The sequence below is a fragment of the Callithrix jacchus genome, chromosome 12 (assembly GCF_049354715.1).
Source record: "Callithrix jacchus isolate 240 chromosome 12, calJac240_pri, whole genome shotgun sequence".
In the NCBI taxonomy this organism is placed as follows: domain Eukaryota; kingdom Metazoa; phylum Chordata; class Mammalia; order Primates; family Cebidae; genus Callithrix; species Callithrix jacchus.
The window spans coordinates 19,005,278-19,029,611 of NC_133513.1; the positions used below are offsets into that span (position 1 = coordinate 19,005,278).

Consider the following 24,334-nt stretch of genomic DNA (forward strand, 5'->3'; position numbering starts at 1 on the left):
CAGGGGTATCCCATAGCAGTTAATCTACTGGTGGGAGCACAAGTCTCTAGTTTCCTTGTCATGAGGCAGAACAAACTCTGACATGCAATTTATGCTCCACCACTCCCCCCAGGGTCAGGCTGAGGGTAGAACAGGGCCTGAAGTCACATTCTGCCTCACCGCCTCTTTCTCTGGCCCGCTCTCTTGAAAGCACTGTCTTTATCAGTCATGTGCACAAGAATCTTTCCTACAGGAAGGTGCCAGTTTCATATAGTCCTACAGGAAGGTACCAGTTTTATATAGTCAAGAGCAGAAGGAACTTTTCTCTGGATATACAACAGGTAGCCTAACAATCGGCTATGCAAATATACCATCAGGATGCTCAATTTCTATTTGTTTTGTACTATGAAATATACACACCTCTGTCTAAAAATTGTTTTGTGGACTCCATGGTTTTGTGTTCTTACTGGTTTTCAAAGTCATTGCGTGAAATAAGGTAGTTTCTAACTGTCTCGGGACTTAAAATATGTTGGCCTTCCTTGAATTGTAAATATGTTTTTAAAATTTCATTTTCCATCACATGAATTTACTTCCCACCTCTCCCCATCCTCAGGATCTGCTTCTGGAAGAAGTTGAGCAATCACAATCATAGTAAAGACTTGGATTTGCTTCTATGAAAATCCATAAGGTTTTTTTTTTTTTCCGCTTTTTTGAGATGGAGTCTCACTCTCTCACCCAGGCTGGAGTGCAGTGGTGCAATCTCAGCTCACTGCAACCTCCACCTCCTGGGATTAAGCCATTCTTCTGCCTCAGCCTCCCGAGTAGCTGGGACTACAGGCTCCTGCCACCATGCTCACCTAATTTTTGTATTTTTAGTAGAGATGAGGTTTCACCGTATTGGACAGGCTGGTCTTGAACTCCTGACCTCGTGATTCGCCCGCCTCGGCCTCCCCAAGTGCTGAGATTACAGGCATGAGCCACCGTGCCTAGCCCACTGAGGGTTTTTAATCCAAAGGATAAAATGCTTATACTGGAAAACTCCACTTCTTAGTGCTAGTAAATGGCCTAATTGCCTCACTGTTCTTTGCTGAACTAGTCTTCTTCCTCCTCTCTGGAGTGAGTGGAAAGACCCCTGGAATTTTCCCAATCCTCAGCAGCCAACTGAGTTCTTGCATACTTGGATTCATATGTATTCATGATTAAATGTCCTACTCATAGACCTCCATCTAGTCTCCTTCATTCATGCAAGAAATATTTATTGACTGCCTACTGTGCATTAAGCACTGCTTCCTATCAATCTAGTCCTTTGACTTCTTGAAGTCCCAAGCTCCCTACTGTCAGATATCTCCCCTAGATCGGGGCCACCCATGATTCCTTCCGTCTTGTATGTGACTATGTATACTAATAGCATGTAAAACAGAGTTTTGACAAGGAGTTCCCATAGACACCCACAGTGAATCCTGTAGGTGCGTAAAGGAGATTTTACATCACTTTCACACTTTGTGATTGGTTATCCCATAGGAAGGTACCAGTTGCACATAATCAGTACCGGAAAGAACTTGTCTCTGAAAATCACCAGAGGGTAGCCTAACAATAGGCTATGGAAATATACCATCAGGATCTCAATTTATGTTTGTATCATACTATCAGATAAACAAGACTTCTGTCTAAAAATTGTTTTGTGGACTCCATGAGGGTTTTTTGTGTTCTTAGTGATTTTCAAAGTCGTTGTATGAAATAAGGTAGTTTCTTTACCTTTTCTTTTTTTTGAGATGGAGTCTCACACTGTCTCCCAGGCTGTAGTTCAGTGGTGCAATCTCTGCCTCCTGGGTTTAAGCAATTCTCCTGCCTCAGCCTCCTGAGTAGCTGGGACTATAGGTGTGCACCACCATACCCAGCTAATTTTTTTTTTTTTTTTGTATTTTTAGTAGAGACGGTAGAGACAGGGTTTCACCATGTTGGCCAGGATGCTCTCCATCTACTGAACTCGTGATCTGCCTGCCTCGGCCTCCAAAAGTGCTGAGATTACAGGCATGAGCCACCATGCCTGGCGCGCCCCCCCCCAACTTTTTTTTTTTGAGATGAAGTCTTGCTCTGTCACCAGGCTGGAGTGCAGTGGCGCAATCTCTGCCTCTCAGATTCAAGTGATTCCCCTGCCTCAGCCTCCAAGCTTAGACAACAGGTGCATGCCACCACACCCAACTAGTTTTTTATATTTCACTAGAGACACACTTTCACCATGTTGGCCAGGATGGTCTCGATTTCTTGACCTTGTGATTTGCCCACCTCAACCTCCCAAAGTGTTGGGATTACAGGCGAGAGCCACCATGCCCATCTGAAATAAGGTAGTTTCTAACTGTCCTAGGACTTAAAATATTTTGGCCTTCCATGAATTGTAAATATGTTTTTAAAATTTCATTTTCCATCACATGAATTTACTTATCCTCTCCCTCAGTATTCTGAAATGATGTAATAGTGACCCATAATAAATATTTCCTCACCAAACATTAGCTCTTTCCCATTCAACCCTGATTTATCTTGGCATATCACCCTCCTGCATAATGATTTAGGAATGTGCAGATTGCATCTTAGTCACTGCTCTTGTGCCTTGGTGCTGGTAGCTTCTTGTATTTCAGGGAAGAGCAAAGCATAAGAATGACAAGCCATTCTGACAGGAGTTGACAAATATCTATCAGGACCATGGGGAGAGTGAAATCTTTTTGACAACTCTATTATTTTTCTTTATCTCCAAGTTTTTAGGGGGCAATCTTTCCTTCAATAGGATCAAACTCTTCCCTCCTTTTCTTGCTCTACATGAGAGAAAACTAAAAACATGGATGATTTGTAAAGATCTTTCAAGATATGACTTTTTTTAAAACAAGTCTTTGCAGTACACAATCTAAGAAAGAAAAATCCTGTTAGCTTTCATAATTGTGAAAAGCTGTCTATGCCTACAAACAAGGTGGCCCCAAATATAGGGCGATCATCATTTTCTCGAAGATTCTCTCTTTAAAACTTTTTAGCCAAAGTACATTTTTACAGCTGTGAGATATTGATAACATTGCTTCATATCTAGTGATAATAGTAAGTTTGTGTTTAGTTACACATACATTTTAAATTATATACAGAATTATAGTTTAGATATAAGGCTTCTTTTCTTCTATTTCAGTAAATCATTTCAATTTTTCCATGCATTTTCTATATGATTTTCTCTGGCATCACAGGGGACACTTTTGAGTCATTTTCCTCAAACTGACATTGGTTCAATTCCTCCCACATTGTTCCTGAGCATGCTAATTTCACTTTCATCCAAAGCACTTCAGATCTAGCAATTTTTGAGTTCACTAGAAATTGTATTCTAACTCACAAGCACTGATTTGCACAACTTTAGGACACCTTTTCTTTTATTGTAAAACATAACAAAATAGCTGAGAATGGTAGTTCACGGCTGTAATCCTAGCACTTTGGGGAGGCGAGGTGGGCAGATCATTTGAGGTCAGGAGTTCAAGACCAGCCTGGCCAACATGGTGAAACTCCATCTCTACTAAAAATACAAAAATTAGCTGGGCATGGTGGCACATACCTGTAGTCCCAGCTACTTGGAGGCTGAGGCACGAGAATTTGCTTGAACCTGTGAGGCAGAGGTTGCCATGAGCCCAGATCACACCGCTGGGCTCCAGCCTGGGCAACAGAGTGAGACTCTGTCTCAAATAATAATAACCACCACCACCAACAACAACAAAATACAGACATACCCACAAAATATATGAATGGCTCAATGGATAATTATAAAACAAACACATTTGTTATAACCACCCAGACAAAGAAATAGCATGTTTCCAGGTCCTCAAAAGATCAAAACTCATTATCTTTCCTGGAAGCAACACTATCTTAACTTCTGTGATAAGAAAAGCATGAACAGCTCTTTTAAAAAACGTCTGTTCTGTGTAAATCTGTTTGTTGACGACACAATACAAGCTCTTAGTCTGTTTCACTTTCAAGTAGCTTTGCAGGTTTTATTTATAATGATAACCAGCGCTTGCAGTGGGAAGGCCGTACTCCCAGGAATAATTACTACATGTGTGTTAAATTTACCTGCTTCCTTGTTTACTGATTCTGTCATGGGGCCTCTATAAACATCTAAAGCTAGCATTGATTGAGGTCGTTTCAGAATAATGTGTTTTCTCCCAGAAGTACCTTGTTCTTTAAAGTAAAGTAATTGGCAAATGTGTTCCATAATTTGAGAGACTATAAAAGGAATATGTAGAAGGTGACTCACACTTCTCTGAAGTCTAATTTTGAGCCAGTATCTTCTACCATATGCAGACCTATGTGGTGTTTCTTTTTTGATTTGAATTTTCTTTAATAGTAAAGTGTCTCCAATATGAAAAGTAAAAAGAATATAGCATGCACCCATGTTCTCGACAATATCCAGATGTCACACATGATGTTATTATACAATAATATAATTATGAAAACAAATAGAAAAAAACAACTTCAAAGGAGTGGTTACCTTTCTGATATTTTGTAGGTATTAGCTTCAATTGCACCATGTACTTTATTCTGACATGTACCTTTTTATTATTCCATATAATGTGTTTGATACTTAGCCATATTGTTACATGAAGATCTAGTTCCTCCTTAAATGCTATAAAATCATCTATTATAGAAATATAATTGACTTATTCTTTTCTCTACTGGTGGACGTTTAGATCACTTTGGTTCCCACATTACACTGATGAACATTTGCAAGTCTACAGACATATGTAAAGCGTTGTGTGTTGAATAACCATAATCCCTCTACCCAGGTTCTTTAACATTTTGCTATATTTGCCTTATTGCTCCGCATATCCTTATCCTTTAATCCATTCATCCATCCATGCATCTTACTTTTGCTGCTTTGCAAAGTAAGTTGCTATGTTTTACTATTAAATATGTGAGAGATGGAAAACAAAATAGTGATTCCCAGGAATTAGGGGATATTTGGAATTAGGAAGATGGTTGAGACTGTACAGGCATGCGTGAGTGAAATCTCTGTGGTGCTGGAATAGCTCCCCATCTTGATTTTAAATAATTGTGGTGGTGGTTTCATGAATCTAAATATGTGAGAAAATGACATAAAATTATACACATGCACATTGTGCCAATATTAGTTTCCTGGTTCTGACATTGGCTCAAAGTTGTGGAAGGTTTCACCACTGAGAGAAACTGGGCGATTGCTATACAAGACCTCTTTGTACTACATTTGCAACTTCTTGGGAACCTGTAATTATTTCAAAACAAAAAATTAATAGCAAGAATAATGAGATCATTTGAAGCTCCTGGACTTGTTAAATAGGGAAGTTGTGATCAGGAAGTGTGCAAGTATAAATAAATGGGTCCAAAAGTTACCTGTGGAAAAGCAGAGAAATGGAATAAATCTGAGATTTTGATCATTATTGAGTCAAGAAATAAAAACTCTTCTAGACCTCTTATGGGGAGTAATACATTTTTCTCTGTGTCTAGGCAACAGCAATTTTACTGAAATAAGCACGAAAGAAATCAATATTTTAGCTTCTTAGAGCAAAACTTTTAAAAGAAAAACAAATTTGGCAATGATAGCATTATATATATCTTTGTGTGTAGATGTGAGTTCTTCTAGAAATACATCTAGGAATCAAATTGCTAGATCCAGAAGGGTTAACGTCTTCTACTTTACTACACATTTTATGAAAATGAAGAGGCCATCTAGTGTAAATTGCACCCAAAATGTTATTTAAAATATTAAGAAAGCAGCAGTTGTAAGATGCATTTAGATGTAGGCAATGTTAAAAGGTGGCAGTGGGGGTCAGTACATGTGGTGGTGGAAGAGGAACATCTTAGAACCAGTGTAACAGAGCAGATGACTCCACATTCCTTTACAAAATGATTGTTTAATTTTTTATTCCCACCAGCTGTATTAAAATATGATTTTTCCACATCCTCACAAAGAAACCTTCATCATTAAATGGCTGTGAGATGATTTTTAAAATTACATTTTCTTAAGCACCTTTTCAAAATGTTTGTGGAAGATTTGTGTTCCTTCAGGTGTCCATTGCTATTCACAACCTTTGCTCATTTTTCTGCTCTGTTTTATCTTTTTCTTACTGCCGTTAGGAACTTTTTGTACATTTAGTTCTGTGTATTGCAAACGTTGTCCTCATTCTGGATGGTTTTCGTGGTTATTTTTTACCTTGTTCTAATTGTGTCTCCCAACACCAGATCGACACTCTTTGATTTAAGTTTTATAACCAGTCTTAACACCTTACAGGTGTCTCACCTTTGTTCTTATTCATAATTGTTTTGGCTATTCTTGGCTTCAACATGTCTTTGTGAATTTTAGGGTCTGCTTGTCAAGTGTTATGAAAAATGACCTGCTTGAATTTTGATGGAAGCATTGGTTGTGTAGGTCAATCTGGAACATTTCCATCTTTATTATAGTGCATTTTTCCATGAACCTAGTGTTCCTCTCCAAATGATCTTCTTCTCTATCCTTTAATTAAATGTTATATTTGTCCCCATAACAACAGGTCTTTCAATACATTGATTCTGTAGAAGCTTGTTTTCTGTTTGTTGTTATGAATAAGACATTTAAAATAATGTTTTCTAACTTGTTGACAGTGTTCAAATATGCTGATTTTATTAGTATTTATAATTTTTTTTAAAATGATAGTTTGCCCTAGATAGTCTTGATTTTCATATCTGGACAGTCATATCAAGTGCAGTTTGGCCTCAGCTGTTAAGAATTTCCCCTGCTATTCCTAGTTTGGTAACGTTTTTCTTTTAACACATGAATGTGAAATTTTACTGAATGTTTTTTCTGCCTACATGAAGATGGTTATTTTTCAACTTGAATCTGGTACATAATAACTTACATTAATAGATTTTCTAATGTTATGCTGTCTTTACGTTCCTGGAACAAACTCTATTTGGTTATGGTTTCTGTTTCTTTTTATACTGTTAGATTTTTGGTGACCAATATTTTGTTGAAAACTTTTACACATGTATCTATAAATGAGATGGACATAACTTTCCTTGCCTGTCTTTGATATAAAGGTTATATGTTATTTTAAAATCAACTGAACCATTCTTCTTTTTCTATTCTTTTAAAATGTTTTATAAGAAATAAGATTATTTGCCCCCACTGCCTCGTCGCGCAGGGTTTCGCGGGCCCCGCTCCCGCGCTCAGCTCACCTGGCCCGGACCTAAGTGGCACCGCATGGCCTGGCGCTGGGGGTGGGCACCGGGGCCTGGTCGGACATGGGCCAGAAGCACAAGTCAGACAAACACCTCTTCGAGGAGTGTGTAGAGAAGCCTTTGAGACTGGTCCTCAAAGTAGGAGGGAACGAAGTCACCAAACTCTCCACGGGCAGCCTCTTAGAAGATAAAAACGATCACGACAAACACAAGTGGAAAAAGAGAAAGAAATGAGAGAAGCAGGTTGCAGGGGAAGAAAAAGGGAGAAAATGGAGAAGCGCTAAGAAGAATAAAAACAAGCGAGATCGAGACCGTGTGGAGAATGACTCAGAAGAGGACCTGCAGTGTCATGCCCGTGTGAGATTAGACTTGCCCCCTGAGAAGCCCCTCACAAGCTCTTTAGCGAAGCTTTGAATCAACTGATGAGACAATTGCAGAGAAAAAATCCAGGTGCTTTCTTTTCATTTCCTGTGACTGATTGTGTTGCTCCTGGCTGCTCCGTGATCATTAAACATCCAATGGATTTCAGTACCATGCAAGGAAAGATCAAGACCAATGACTACCAGTCCATAGAAGAACTGAAGGATAACTTCAAACTAATGTGTACTAATGCCATGATTTACGACAAACCAGAGACCATTTATTATAAAGCTGCAAAGAAGCTGTTGCACTCAGGGATGAAAATTCTTAGCCAGGAAAGAATTAAGAGCCTGGAGCAGAGCATAGATTTCATGGCTGACTTGCAGAAAGATAGAACAGACACCTGGCAGAGTGGAGAGGACAGAGGCTGCTGGGCAAGAGAGAGAGGACTCTGGAGATGCTGAAACACAAGGCTTCAACAGTCCCAGCAAAGAAAATAAAAAGAAAGACAAAATGAAATACCGCATATTCTCACTCATAGGCGGGTGATGAAAAATGAGAACACATGGACACAGGGAGGGGAGTACTAAACACTGGGGTCTACTGGGGGGAAAAGGGGAGGGCCAGCTGGGCAGGGGAGCTGGGGAGGGATAGCCTGGGGAGAAATGCCAAATGTGGGTGAAGGGGAGAAAGGAAGCAAAACACACTGCCATGTGTGTACCTATGCAACTGTCTTGCATGTTCTGCACATGTACCCCAAAACCTAAAATGCAATAAAAAATTAAAAAAAAAAAGATATGCTTGAAGATAAGTTTAAAAGCAATTATTTAGTGAGAAAACAGGAGCAGCTTGACTGCGTCCTGAGGGAATCTGGAGGAAAGCTGACCAGGTGGCTTGTGAGCAGTGAGTGTGAATTTGAAAAAACAAAACCAGACGGAACAAGGACGTTGGGACTTCTCCATCCTGTGGATCTCATTGTAGGAGAGCCAGGCTACTGCCCCGTGAGACCGGGAATGACAACTGGAAGACCTCAGTCTGGAGTGAATACTTTGCAGGGGTTCAGAGAGGATAAAAGGAACAAAGTCACTTCAGTGTTACATTTGAATTACCAGCCCTATGGTTCTTACGCACCACATTTGCAAATATCAGCAAGGATGACTCTGATTTAATCTATTCAACCTATGGGGAAGACTCTGATCTTCCAAGCCGATTTCAGCAACCACGAGTTTTTGGCCACATGCCAAGATTATCCATCTGTCACGGCAGTTTGCTGGATGTTTTAACAAAAGAAGGGCATTCCAGAACTCTACAAGAGTTGGAGATGTCATCGCCTGAAGATGAAGGCCATACTAGGACATTTGACACAGCAAAAGAAATGGAGATTACTGAAATAGCGCCAGCAGGAGTTTGGACTCCAAGACAGGCTCAAAGCATTGAAAGCAGTAGCAAACTTTGGCATTCCAGTTGAAGTTTTTGACTCTGAAGAAGCTGAAGTATTCCAGAAGAAACTTGATGAGACCACGAGATTGCTCAGGGAGCTTCAGGAAGCCCAGAATGAACGTTTGAGCACCAGACCCCCTCCCAACATGATCTGTCTCTTGGGTCCCTCGTACAGAGATATGCATCTTGCCGAATAAGTGACCAATAATCTTGAAGAACTTGCACAGCAAGTAACTCCAGGTATTATCGTAAGCACATATGGAGTTCAGAGGGCAATGGGGATTTCCATTCCTTCGCCCATTGTGGAAGACAACTTTGTGGATTTCACAGACGATACTGAAGAACCTAAAAAGATGGATGTTGCTGAGTGTGGAGCTGGTGGGAGTTGAGGCCGCCTGGTATTTGATTATATATTATGTACATACTTTTTCATTCTTAACTTAGAAACACTTTTCAGAAGATATTAAATATTTATAAATTATGTTTTATATTAAACTTTGAAAGAGTGAATTTTAAAGTTCCATAGGTTGGACTTGTATTAGGTAATAAAGTTGGACCTGGGGAAAAAAATAAGAAATAGGATTATTTATTTCTCAAAAATTTATAGATTTTGCCAAAAAATACCATATGCCCCTGATAATTGTTTTGTTCTCTTCTTATTCCTGATTATTTACATTCCATTAAACTCTGCTCATTTAAGAAACCCTAATTTTTTTCAATTTACTGTTTATTTTTTAATATTTCAAGGTAAATGTTTAACTCATATTCTGTCTTTATTCCTGGCTAATATATGTTCTTAAGGTTATGCATTGCCCTTCAACTACTTTATAAATAGAATATCATAAGTGTTGATATTCATTCATTCATTTAATCAGCATGCCCCTACTCAAACAAGGTTAGATCTATGCATATGCTGTGGGTAGTATAATGCTCCTCAACTTCATGAAGCTTGTACTCATATAAGGAAAGGCAAACAAAATGCACAAATAAATTATGTCAGAGAGTATGTAAGTTATTCAGAAGCATGTTTTTAAAACTTCAAATATATAGTGAGTTTTTCACATAGCTATCAAATTGTTTAGGGGTTGTCTTAATTTTGTGCTGTTAGAACAGAATACCTGAGACCGTGTAGTTCATAAAGAACAGAAATGTATTTCTCACAGTTCTGGAAGCCGGGAAGTCCAAGATCAAGGTGCTGGCAAGTTTGGTGTCTGGTCTTTCTGCTCAAGATAACACCTGAAATCCTTGCTTCCCTGGAGGGGGAAAATACTGTTCCTCACATGGCAGAAGAATAGATGAGCACAGAGGCAAAGGGAGCTGAACTTGCTCTTTTATTATTGCGTTGATCCACTCATCAGGGCTCTGCCGTTATGACTTAATAACCTCCTAAAGGCCCCACCTCCCAACATGATCACAATGGGGATTACATTTCAACCTATGAACTTTATAGGGGACCCAAACGTTCAAACCGTAGAAGGGGTTTTACTTTTATTTTCCAATTTGGTTTTCGAATGTGGTCTAAATGCTATTGATACTTGCTTTATGGCCAATATATGGTCAAATTTTGTGAATATTCCATATGGGATGGAAAAAAGTAAATGCTCTAAATATTGGGTGCAGGTTTGTTAACATTTTGCCATATTCCATTTATTTCTGCTTCTCCTCTAACAGATGTGAGATAAACCCATACCCTGACTCTGTGGGATGCCTTCAAAACCTTTCTTGCTTTATTACTTTCCCAAGACAGAGTAAATGGCATATTGAGCTAGACCAGGAGAGAAAATACTGGGTACATGTGGCACTATGTCCTTGCCTTCATCTGTGGTAGACATAATTAATCAATTATGGAGATTCACCCAGCCATCTTGACAATCATCAATCAGAGTTGGCCTGTGTAATAAAACTTGTTGACAGAAGCGTCTGCTTCAGGGGAAGACCACTTACTAATTTGCCCTGGAAATCTTGACTTTTTCTCAAAACTTCTGGTAGGTATATCAGAAAAAGTGTAGATTTTCTTATGCAAGAGTTAGCATTTTAAAAAGTGAATAGATGTCCCAGCATATCACCCATGGCAGACATAACTGAACTTTTTCACCATATTTCCTCATCCAGTTTGAACTCAGCTTCAGAATTGTCTCACCACAGCGTGCCAGACTACAGTACAATTGATTTGACCTGACACGTGAGATGAAACCTCTGATCATCCCCGAATTACTGGGCTTTGATTCAAATAATATGCTCCTTCTTTATCTGTGCAACTTTCATCCTTAAAATCAATGGTGACTGATTTCCTCTGAAGTAAAAATGGGGACATAGTCTTATAGAATATTCAAAATCTTGAAGAATTTACTCCTTTTCCCCTTAAGTAATATTCCGGAAAGGGATATTAAGTCACCGTGCTGGAAAGGAAATCTCAGTCATGTACTAGAAACAACCAAAGACAGCAGAGTCTAATTTCCAAGGATGAGGTTCAAAAAAAGAACAAAATGCAATTCAGCACAGAAGAAAAAGCACATGCTTTCAGTTCTTGGTGGTGAGGGCGGTAATCGGAAACAGATATTAAAGGGCACAAGACATCCGGAAATCAGAGTTTCTGAGACTGAGTTAAGAGCACACCAATTTGCTGGGGCTGAGTTAGGGAAAGAAAAAAAAAACTTTCTCCAGAGGAAGCAGCTGAAGGACAAAATGGATATAAAGAAGCCTTGCTTTATGGCTTAGGAACAGGGATCTCTCTGACAGGCTGGCTGAGCACGGACACAGGGTTAACCTTTTCCTTTCAGACACTTGTCACATCAGAACATCCTAGCTTGGCTTCTAGAACTTCGGTAATAAAAGACAGAAGGAAGGGTGAAGGGAACACTGGACTCATTTGGGAAGAGGAAATGAAGGCGTGCAGCATCAATGCTTTCCTTGACCAAGTACTTAAGAAAGACCAAGTCAAGCCAGGCGCGGTGGCTCAAGCCTGTAATCCCAGCACTTTGAGAGGCCGAGGCAGGTGGATCACGAGGTCAAGATATCGAGACCATCCCGGTCAACATGATGAAACCCCATCTCTACTAAAGATACAAAAAATTAGCTGGGCCTGGTGGCACGTGCCTGTAATCTCAGCTACTCGGGAGGCTGAGGCAGGAGAATTGCCTGAACCCAGGAGGCGGAGGTTGCGGTGAGCCGATCGCGCCATTGCACTCCAGCCTGGGTAACAAGAGCGAAACTCTGTCTCAAAAAAAAAAAAAAAGAAAGACCAAGTCACAAAGACATGATAGAGTTGCAGCTTTTCATCAAGGAAGAGTGAAGATCAAAGGTTTCTGGGGATAATCATTCAGCGAAAGGGGCAAGGCTTGAAAAATGGGAACTGAATTAAAGGAAAAAATCCACATCCATGTCAACCTCAGGCCATCAGGCAAGGTGGGAGGCAAAAAACACAACCTTTTTCCTTAGATCCTTCCTAGTGCAACCGGAACAGAAAATCTCTATAGTCCGTTCTCAGAATTAGATTTAAGCGTGGGCCCCCTTCTTCTGTTTCTAGTTTCTCCATATTTCATGCTGTATTTTGGGGAAAAAATACTTTTAATGATGCCAACTTGCCTCCTTTGAGCACATTAAAAAAGGAAACGATTGGCTGGAGCTGTCATGATGATGGGAATAATTCTGTCGCTGTGCCGTTTGGCTCTTGCTCTAACGTGAAGCGCACATTTTCCTCCAATGTATTTTAAGCCGGAGACTTCTAAGTAAATGGGAGGTGGCTGATTTTATTTCTGTATGCAGCCAGCCTTCACTGGCACGAGCTCTGATTTGGCCCAATCAGTTTTGCATTCATGCTGAGAAGCAAGTTGATCAAGTTCAAGCAACATCTGTATGCATTTATCTGGATGGGGTGCAAACATCAGAGCCGTTCCTTTGAAAGGTTCCTCAGCCCTCCAGGGATGGCCACAAGATTCCTAGACAATGACCTTTGTAACTCTGGCAACTGCATTCCATCCTTGAACAACTGCAAGGCCTCTTGAATGTGCCACCATCTTTGTAATTTATAGGGTTGTTTTAAAGAGTCTAGCTCTGGCAAGTTTGAGAGTTTATTAAGTAAGTCTTCATTAGCTGGTCAAATGGCCTCCAAAAAGTTACCCAAGTGAATGTCCAAGTGTCAGAGTGTCCACTCATATATTACCAAGGCATTTCCACAGTTACATCTGTCTCAGTCTTCCCCTTCTTTTTATTTCCCCTTTCCTGGCTGTCATAAATTTCATGTGCCAGCAGCTCTATGACTCAAAGAAGGTTGTAAACATCCTTTTGTTCAATTACATCAGGACTTTTTCTCTTTATGTCAGCAATTAAATTTATGAGGGAAAAAAGTTCACTCTCTAAACCTAAAGAGACACAGTCAAGCTCAAAGGAAATAAAAAAAGAACATAATCAACAACTTACAGTTAAGTATAAATGAGGCAGTGATTTCAGAATCCCAAGATGTGGTCTCAAATCCCAATGCCAGCAACTAGCTGTGGCCCAGGCTGGAGTATAGTGGCATGATCTCGGTTCACTGCAACCTCTGCCTCCTGGGTTCAAACGATCCTCCTGCCTCAGCCTCCCGAGATGCTGGGATTACAGGCATGCATCACCATGCCTGGCTAATTTTTGTATTTTTAGTAGAGTCGGGTTTTCGCCATGTTGGCTAGGCTGGTCTTAAACTCCTGATCTCAGTTGATCTGCGCACCTCGGCCTCCCAAAGTGCTGGGATTACAGGTGTGAGCCACCATGCCCGGCCCTGAGATCTCCTGACTCTGCAGGCTGTAGTTTCCAATGTGGAGTGAATGGTTACAATTTCATAGAATGTTGGGAGAATTCACTGAGATGTAGTATGTGCAGTGAGTACCCCCCAAATGGCCAGTCCCCTTTTCTTTTCCTTTTCCATGTACATAGGGTGGACAAGCTGATTGAGTACAGGACCTGTGTTATATATACCTTTGTTTTCCCAAAGCCTGGAACATAGTAGGTGCTTAGGAAATATTTAACAGAAGGATGAGAGAATAAGCCAATTAACGAGAGGCATTGGGTTGCATTTTCTCTCTTAGGTTCCATAACTTAGGTCTTAGGATGATGAGAGTGCTCTTGTGGATTGAGGCCAGACCACGCCAGTGGCACTCAATGGAATAGCAGCATGGGAAGATGGTTGGAAATGCAGGATCCCAGGCTCTTCCCCAGTCCTAATGAGTCAGAATCTGCCTTTTAACAAGATCACGGTGATTTGTGTGCACATTAAAGTTTGAACATCCCTGGTTTAGAGCCCCTGATTGTGAGGCCAAGTGTATAAGCTGGTTTCCCACATCAACCAATTTAATTGGCACTGCTGAGTCACCTTGCATTTGGTCTTGTGGGAAGCCCACAGACCAGCTTCACCTTGCATTTGGTCTTGTGGGAAGCCCAGTGTGTGAACATGGATAAATCAGGGCCAACAAATTCCTTTTCGCTGCAGAAGGAAACAATCCTGTTCATTGACAGGGCAATAGTGCCATGTGTCTACCTTCACCTGCTCTGTAGTAACATCCTTTTAAGTGGAACTCTGGCATCCAGATCGTGTAATAACCACCTTTCATATGCAGCCCTTGCAGCAACCCATTTGGCAGATGAGGCTCTGGAAGGTTTGGTCAGTTGCCTGCAACTGCTTGGGTGATAACAGAGAGCTGAGATTCAGGCTCAGAGCTGTCTGATTGTAAAGGGTTCTCTCTTAATCGCTCTGCTACCTACCCTCCCAGCCAGACCTGCACACAGCTGCCAGGTACCTTTCCTCAAGTGCAGCTGGGAGAGATCTACAAACAGCAGATGCTGTTTCATTGGTACATCAGCATTGCAGAAGGCACAGGCTCAACCCCTGCCGTACCTTAGTTGGAATTGGTGCACCTCCTTCTTCTGACCTGGTACCCTCTTTTGCTTTATCTCCTGCTGTCCTCTTTTGCACATTCCATGCCTCAGCACTTTCCTGACAAGCCTAGGCTGTCTCCTGCTTCTGCATTTGCTCAAACCACTCCTTCCTCCTAAAGGGCCCTTTCTCCACTTGCCCACCAGGCTAACAAATGCATGCAGGCATTAAAGGGTCTCTTTCTCAGTGAAGTTCTCCCTAAAGTCCCCAAATAGAAATGAATTCTTTCTCCTTGGGTCTCTCAATCAAAACTGGTTTCTTACTGTAAAAAAGGATGATTTCTTTCTGTCTTCTCTGCTGACATGTGAGCTTGAAGACCAGGACTCTGTGAGAGGTAGTATGCTGTAAGCACAGTGTGGAAGCCAGACCTGCCAGGGATCAAATCCCAAAGGCTCCATGATTTTGAGCAAGATAACGGTTGGATGCCTCTCTGTGCCTCAGTTTCTTCTTTAGCAAAATGGAGATAATGCATGTCTACCTCTCTGAAATTTTTTAGATGACCATGGAATGAATGAATGCATGTAAAGTGTTTGGAATCATGCCTGATACATAGTAGGTTTTATATAAGTGTTTGTTACATAAAATTTTGTTTCTGTCTTCACCTCTCAGTCACCTACGCAGCAAGCATTCAGAAAGTGATTTTTCAAGTCCATGAATAAATACATGAGTGCTTTGGGGCTGCCTCTATTGGTTAACTTTTGAAACTTTAAGAATGGAAAAGTGTTTGCAAAAATATTCTCTGGTTTCTCAGCATTTCTAATCTCTTCCCACAATTCTTTTTCTAATACAAGAAACTGCCTTTTCATCCCTTCATTTTCTCTCCCTGGTTGTTGATTAATGATGGTATCAGTATGTTCTAACCAGAATCTCTCACATTTTCCTAATATACAGACATGCAATCTGGGGAGATTCTCCCTCATTGGGGTAACGTCAGCCCCAGCTCACGCTTCCAGAGTGAATGGAGGAGGCGAGAACAGAGCCGCCAACTCCAGCAGCTCCTGAAATAATCTCCTGGCTCTGCTGGCATGCAGGCAGGTATCTCGCTCCACCAAACAGCTGGCCTCTATTTCTGTCCATGTGCCTCTCTTTTCATTTTGAAGGGAAGACAACCTGTCAAACCAAACCCAGAGAGCCTGGCTGGCTGCAAGGATTTGAAAGGGCAGAGTTTTTATTTGTCTTTGCTTTCTTGTGGTTTTCTGAAGAAACACAAAACTATCTCAGTGTTTAGAAAGAGGCAATATAATATAGTGGTTAAGTAGTTTGGAGGCAGACACACCTGGTTTGAAACCCGAATCTGTTACTTATTAGCTATGCAATGCTGGGTAAGAGACAGAAACTCTATGAGACTTGTTTTTACTTAGGTTTTGTTTCTTTTCCTAAACTAAAAAATGGTTCTTATGATTAAAAAAAAAAAGTTAAGGCTGGGTGGGTGACTCATATCTGTAATCCCAGGACTTTGGGAGGCTGAGGCAGAAGGATCACTTGAGCCCAGGAATTCAAGACCAGCCTGGGTGACATAGTTAGACCCTGATTCTATAAAACATTAAATACACACACGCAAACACATACATGCAACAGTCCGGCATGGTGGTGCATGCCTGTGATTCCAACTACTTGAGAGGCTGAGGTGGGAGGACCAGTTGAGCCTGGAAGGTCCAGTGATTGTGACACAGCCCTCCAGCCCAGCCTGGGCAACAGAGCAAGACACTGTGTCAAAAACAAAATTATTTTAATTAAAAATCTCATAATCTAATTCATTCAAAATAGCACTGTGCATTAGCCATAGTCAGTCCTATTACAGGTATATATGACAGGTATATACATATACATGTTTGTATATATATGTGTAGGTGTATATATATATATATATTTATAAATATATTACATGTCCTATTTGATATCACTTCTTACAATCAATTATCTTTTATCAAACACCTTTTGCATAGAAAGTACACAATATGTATTTGAATAGATGGATGGGTAGATATATAAATTTATGAAAAATTTTTTATATGTGCACATATATCTATGATATATATCATATATGATCTGATACATACACATATGTGACACACACATATGTTACACTGCTGTAAACATGAGACCTCAGACGTATTTCTCATTGTCATGACTAGATGGTGTGTATACCCCAAACTTACATTAAGTGTCCTATGTGTAAGTGCAGGCCACATAACATTGGGAAAAGAGTGATTAAATCCTAATACCCATTCACTGCATTTTCTATGGCTGGGGGGAAATGTAATCATATTATAGTTTAGAGAAAGTATCATGGCTACCTTTCCCTGTGCAACAGGGAGCCTGCTTATAGCTCAGATTTCAAAGAAGAATAACTAACTCTTCTCACCCAAACACAATAACCAGCCCTCCCTGAGTTCCACAGAAGAATATTAATTCTGCAGGAAAGATGCTAATGCAGAAGAGGACAGAGGTACAGCAGCAAAGTACTTGGGTGGGAACAGAGAGAATCAAAGAGAGGAAGCAGGAGGGAAAGGGAAAGGGAAAGGGAGAAGGGCTTGGGAGAGTGAGCTCAAATCCTGCAACAAAATGCACTGGAATAAAGAAAGCATCTGGACTATTATGGGTAATTCAGAAGAAAACTTAGGGCTTTAGAACAGAAGCAAAACATAACCATTCCGACATATACTAAAACCGTATGGGAACCACTGAAGATCACACAAACCAGACCAGGATAATTCCCTTAGCCACACTGAACGAATAGTCTTTGCCATGCCCTCAGCAAAGAACTGAAGGCTGAGACCATGTTTTGGGATACCTACTTGATATTTCCTTCTTTGGAAGTTCCCCACGATCCTTGATCCTATCTACTAAGTACTGCTGTTTCTACTGTATAATCCATCCTTGTGACCACAGCTGATTGGATGGGGGTGAGTCAGTCATGTGACTTAGTCCATAGTGTGGACTAAGCCAGTCAGATTTATTCTTCAAAAAGCTAATGTAAAAGACATAGAGAAAATATACAGGCTCTTAATTTGCAACTTTTGTCGAGTTCATTCATTCATTTATGTACAAAGGTTTACTGAATGCCCACTTGCAGAAGCAGGGTCCTGACTTTCGTTTTCATTCCCTTGTGTCTGTCCTTAATTTTGTATTCCCAGTTGTTTATAAGATTGACAGGAGTGTACTTCGACTAATTGGATGGTTCTCATTCCATAGCAGGGGCTCTATTATCCTTAATTATTTCTGCATTTTAAGAACATTTAAAATTAAAAAAATTCTCCAGGTATCACTTGATAAAAACATCAGACTTGAGAAGCTGCCTTCAGATTATTTCAGGGCAGGGATCTAGAGGAGAGAAAAATCAGGACATCCCACTGAATCTCCAACCTCCTTATCCTATTCTGTCTTCATGGGGCTTGTTTATGCCTGGGAGTTCTATATTCCACATACAGGAGAGAGTTTGGGGCTCACATCCCCCTTCCCTGTCTATCACACAGCACACGTGAACACAACTGGTGGCAGATGCTTTGGGCATGTGAGAAAACACAGAGACAGACACTAAATGGCACTTGTGCAAAACACACTAGAGTGAACACCCTACTGCAATTGTCATCAGCATCCACCCCAGATTTTCGGAGGGAGTCCCGCCTTAAAAATAGGCTGTCTCTCTGTCCCCACAGGCACTTATTTTTGACAGATTGCATGTCCCAATTTTTGGTTTAGAAAACACTACACTTTACATCTAACGTACCCTCAAATGTAGTCTGGAAAGGGTCCCATTCCAGCTGATCATCTTCGCAGCGGTGTGAGAACTTCTATCTTCTGAAGCTGCATGAGAATAAATTAAGTGACTAAGTAGAGAATAAGGGAGGGGGTGGGAAGGAGGGGAGAGGTTAGGCTAGGGCATTACTCCCGTTTTAATGATCTACAAATTTCAAGAAATAGTCACCCTGCAGTCACTTCTCATAGGGTGATTCTCTAAAGACCCTAAAATTGCCACCTGATTAAAACCTCACTTTCCAGCCAGGGCTCTCAGTGAAAAGACGATGTTTAATGACTGGAACCACTAGGTAATGCCGTAGGATGTTTCTTTTGAGCTTTTCTGTGCTTGGCACGTGATGGATGCTCATGAAAAGGCTGGTGAGTTGACTGGATGTCAAAGCATAAAATTGAACATCAGTCAACAGAGCAAACCACACATCCAGGCTCCATCCTTGCTTGATTTCGCCTCACTCTGCTCGAGCATGGTCATCTTGATTCTTGCCCTTTCCTTGCCTCATTCTTTTTTTTTTTTCTTTTTGAAGAATTGTATTAATTTATTTTTTAATTAGTTGAATATTTTTTATTGCATTTTAGGTTTTGGGGTACATGTGCAGAACATGCAAGACAGTTGCAGCTCTTTGGGGTCCAGGGTTTAATACAAAGAAGTCAAAGGTGATTGTGGATGGAAAGGGTGGTCTCATTCCATAGATAGATGACCTGCAATGCAGACTGTCTATGGCTTCCAAAGCTGTGTTTAAGATGAGCATTTAGTTTTTAAGTTTTCACTTATTTAGTTTTGAAGATTTTCTTCATCCATGGGATGAGCATTTCTTTCTTTCTTTTTGGCGGAGTCTCACACTGTCACCCAGGCTGGAATGCAGTGGTGTAATCTCAGCTCACTGCAACCTCCGCCTCCTGAGTTCAAGTGATTCTCCTGCTTCAGCTTCCTGAGTAGCTGGAATTACAGGTGCCTGTCACCATGCCCAGCTAATTTTTTTTTGGTATTTTTAGTAAAGACGGGGTTTAGCCATGTTGGCCAGGCTGCTCTCGAACTCAGGACCTCGTGATCTGCCCACCTTGGCCTCCCAAAGTGCTGGGATTACAGTTGTGAACCACCGCACCTGACTGGGATAAGCATTTCTAACTAAGGCATATGGAGCTCACAGGGTGCCCCCACATAGCGCTACACAATCTTCCCCAGAAGCAGCTCTCCCGGAAATTTCAGCCCTTGCTTCACCCACATCTCCTTTCTGAAAGGTGGGTGGGAGAATATGATTAAGGTGAATTTTCAACTTCATTTCTGTTGTCGCATGGAGATCTCCTGTGCTCTCCTATTAGGTCTTCAGCCCTTGAAGGACTCAGATGCTGGTAGACCTTATAACACATGCATCCAGAGCATATTAAAATAATTATTTTAATTTAAAAAAATGAAATGTCCTTTTAAACAATGGGAGTGAGGATTCTCTCCCAGACACCTTTATTGCAATGTTGCCCAGGCCTCGATTGCTGTCATGTCATCAGCATTAATATTTGACATATTGCATTCCATAGCTATTAGGAATTAGTCATTTTTTTAAAAACTGTCTCATTTGATTTTTTAAAAAATACACATTTTAAAAGGAAGCTTTGTTGGGTGTCTCTATGTAACTTCAATAAAAATTTACTTTTATTGTTAGGAAGGAAATTTTGATTCAAGACTCCACATGTCAAATCAGTTCCCATGTCAGTATTACTTATCATTAATAGAAGGAAAAAGGGTAAAAATAAACATCATGATATTTTCACTTATGTTCATCCAAGTGGAATAAAATCTTTAAAAAGAATTTTCTCTCTCTGTCTCAGGATGCCTGAGGGCCTTTTCCACCCTACCCGCCTGTCTTCATAAATTGTAAGGCCACATATATATTTAGCAAACATCTGTCTAGCACTCACTGGGTGCCAAGTGCTGCTTGAACGGCTTTACAAAGAGGAATATAGTTAATCCTGTCAACAATCTTACAGAGTAGAATATATTATCATTACTATCCCCATTCTACAGATGAGAAAATTGACATACAGAACTCTGAAGTGATTTACATAAGATCACACTGGTAGGTGGCTGAATTAGGATTTTTTATTTTATTTTGTTTTATTTTTTGAGACAAAGTCTCACATCGTTGCCCAGGCTGGAGTGCAGTGGTGCCATCTCATCTCACTGCAACCTCTGCCTCCCGGGTTTAAGTGATTCTCCTGCCTCAGTCTTCTGAGTAGCTGCTCCTATTACAGGTGCCTGCCACCACGCCCGGCTAATTTTTGTGTTTTTAGTAAAGATGGGATTTCACTATGTTGGACAGGCTGGTTTCAAACTCCTGACCTCAGGTGATCTGGTTAAGGTAGTGACATTGTCACTACCTTGCCTCTGCCTCCCAAAGTGTTAGGATTACAGGTGTGAGCCACTGTGCCCAGCCTGAAATAAGATTTAAACCCATGTTATCTGATGGCAGAATCTGTATTTATCACACCTGGAGCCCAGATTTTGGTTTAAAATACCACCCCAGGCTGGGCATGGTGGCTCACACCTGTAATCTCAGTACTTTGGAAGACCAAGGTGGGTGGATCACAAGGTCAGGAGTTTGAGACCAGCCTGGCCAACATGGTGAAACCCCGTCTTTACTAAAAACACAAAAATTATCTGAGTGTGGTCGTGGGTGCCTGTTATCCCAAATACTTGGGAGGCTGAGGTAGGAGAATCAGTTGAGCCCAGGAGGCAGAGGTTGCAATGAGCTGAGATCGTGCCATAGTGCTCCAGCCTGGACAACAAGAGCAAGACTCCATCTAAAAAGAAAAAAAAAAAAAAAAAGGATCCCAAGCTGAAAGGAGCCTCATTGTTTGGAGAAATAATTCACTCCAGGTCTGGGGCAGAGACATACAAAGTGAGCTTGGGTCATCCAGTTGTTTCAGAAAGCAAAGAGGTGTCAAAAATGATGCAAATGTGTCCAAACAGCCCCAAATCCAAGTGTATGGGGCTTGAAATAGCCAAATTTGGGACAATTTTAGCTTAAAAAATGACAGAGGTTGGCCATTATATATTGAATGGCTAAAATTTCATAAGTCTGTAGGGACTCTTAGAAGAGGGAAAGAAAACAAGAGAACTTATTTAGGAATTATTATACCAGCTAATACAGAAGGAGAATCAGAAGGAAAAACAGAAAAAGTATCATTTTTTAAATTTTAGTTTTTGTGTGTACATAGTAGTGTATATATTTATGAGGTACCTAATATATTTTGATGCAGGCATACAGTGTGTAATAATCATATCAGGGTAAATAGGGTATCCATCACCTGAAGCATTTGTCATTTCTCTTTGTTACAAATATTCCAGTTATACTTTTTTAGTTGTTTTTAAATATGTAATAAATTATTGACTGTAATCACTCTGTTGTGCTATCAGATACTCTTATTCATTTTACCTAACTATATTTTTATACATATTAACCATCCCCAGGCCCTGCCACTACCCTTCCCAGCCTGTGGTAATAACCATCCTTCTCCTCTATCTTCATGAGTTCAATTGTTTTCATTTTTACCTCCCACAAATGAGTGAGAACATGCAAAGTTTGCATCTCTGTGCCTGGTGTACTTCACTTAACATAATGACCTCCAATTCTGTCCATGTTGTTGCAAATGACAGAATCTCATTCTTTTTTATGACTGCATAGTACTTCATTGTGTAGATATACCACATTTTCTTCATCCGTTCATCAGTTGATGGACACTTAGGTTCCTTCCAAATCTTGTCTATTGTGAACAGCTCCAACAAACTTGGGAGTGAGGATATCTCTTTGATATACTGATTTCCTTTCTTTTGAATATATACACCTATCAGCAAGGAAAAGTATCATTTTAAAACTTGCAGTTAAGTAGTTATTTCAGGCAGATGTTAGCAATAGATGCTATAACCATTCGGAGAAAGATTGGTGGAGAAAAGAGGTCTTGCCTAGTTCCAGCCTCACCCATGGGTGCCTTTGGGAAGTAAAGGAGGGTAAAGTGTATCTTTATAACAGGTCATCAGCTGTCACTACCTTAACCAAGTTACACACTTGTCTTCATTGATAGCCTGACACCCTTACGTTATTTGCCTCCGAAGGCAGTGATGTACTGCCACATGCAGAGCACCATCTAAAAAGGCTCTTTGCTGAAAAGGTAAAACATAACTCAAATTCACGAAATTAACCAGAATCGAACCTCGATCTCATTTAGGCTCAAATTTCAGTTTACAGAAAATAGGTGAGACAGAGAAAAAAGTCAAATGACAACACAGGAAAGCAATGTGACAAATCCAGGATGTGGGACATTCTGAAAGACAACTGGCCTCTACATAAAATCAGTGTCCTAAAAATACAGGGGGTGGGGGTTGTGGCGGGTCTAGACTAAAAGGTGCCGCAACGACATAGTAAATTTATAGTGTCACAAAAATGCATTTTTTAAATGTGTTAAAATGCGTTCTGGGGACAAATTAGGAGATTTGAATTTGGATGTTAGATGATGTCGAATTTTCATTTTCTTAGGTGTGGTAATGGGCCGTGGTTGTAGAAGAATGCCTTGTTCCTAGAAGGCAGAAGTATTTAGGGCTAATGAATCACGGTGTCTGCAGCTTCATATGGTGCAGAAAAAATACACACACACATACATAAAATAGGTATGATAGAGCATTCAGAACAAAACATTAGCCTTTGAATCTAGGTGCTATTTATTGCATTACTTTTACAACTTTTCTGAATATTTGAACATTTTCCTAACAGTCAGTTGGAGAAAAAGAAAACAGAACTTGTACTTTTCCTGGCCCTGTCCCGCTTCCTGGAATGAGAGAAGAGGCTTCGATCCTCAGAGTCCATACCCTAAAGTCACTTATTTACCCTGTCATGGTCCTCGGGAGGTCATGTGTCAGGGACACGTTGGACCCCCATGCTCCAACACATGAAAAATTGCATTTAAGCTGCAGAGTTGAGATGCTGGTCCTTCCTAGAGCAATGGTGACTCCCTGCCCTTTCTGCTGGAGTGGGGAGGCCAGACTGTTCCCCTTCATTGTGGAAATGCCCTGGTTTGCTGCATTATGCACCCCTGTAGACTTCAGTTCCTTCTGTAGACAATGGCTGCAGGGTTCTCCTTACCCCCACCCCTACCCTGTAGCTTCAGCCCGTCTACACAGCAGGTTAGAAAGGGATTCAGAATCATCCGGATCCTGCAGCCTCCTTTTCTTCTGAACTGTCCTACTTTCTTTTCCTTTCCTCTAAAGCACAAAGACCAGCTGTGACATTCATTTGCTGATAATAGGCTGTAACTCTGCCTGAGACCAGCCACAATGCCAGCCGGCAGGTAAGGGGTGTGTGCCACAGGGCTCTTGGAATTGGAAGTTAAGGCCCAGTGTCTGCAGCGTGGATGGCTATCATGAATCTTTCTATCAGAACACTTTCCCTGAGATTAGGCTGCGTGCCACCAAGCATATGCCTGCCCCTCTACTGCTCAGGCGGAATTGGACTGAGTATCTTCCCTGAGCCTCTGATGTCTGGCATTTGGAAACATGCTGCTAGCTCTGCTGAGGACGATGGGTCACAGGAGAGTGGGGTCAATGCTGACCCCGTCACAGAGAGCGACCAGCAGCCAACGCGGACCTTCCAGCCCCAGAGAGATGCTTCGCCGCTTCTCCTAGTT

At 40.9% G+C, this 24,334-nt stretch overlaps 1 long non-coding RNA gene and 1 pseudogene across 4 annotated transcripts in view; both read left to right on the forward strand.

Annotated features, from left to right (window-relative positions):
• LOC108594056 (uncharacterized) overlaps positions 1 to 24,334 on the forward strand; it is a 533,185-nt gene that overhangs the window by 454,234 nt on the left and 54,617 nt on the right. The window lies entirely within an intron of this gene.
• On the forward strand, positions 7,159 to 9,693 carry LOC100404574 (bromodomain-containing protein 7-like; annotated as a pseudogene).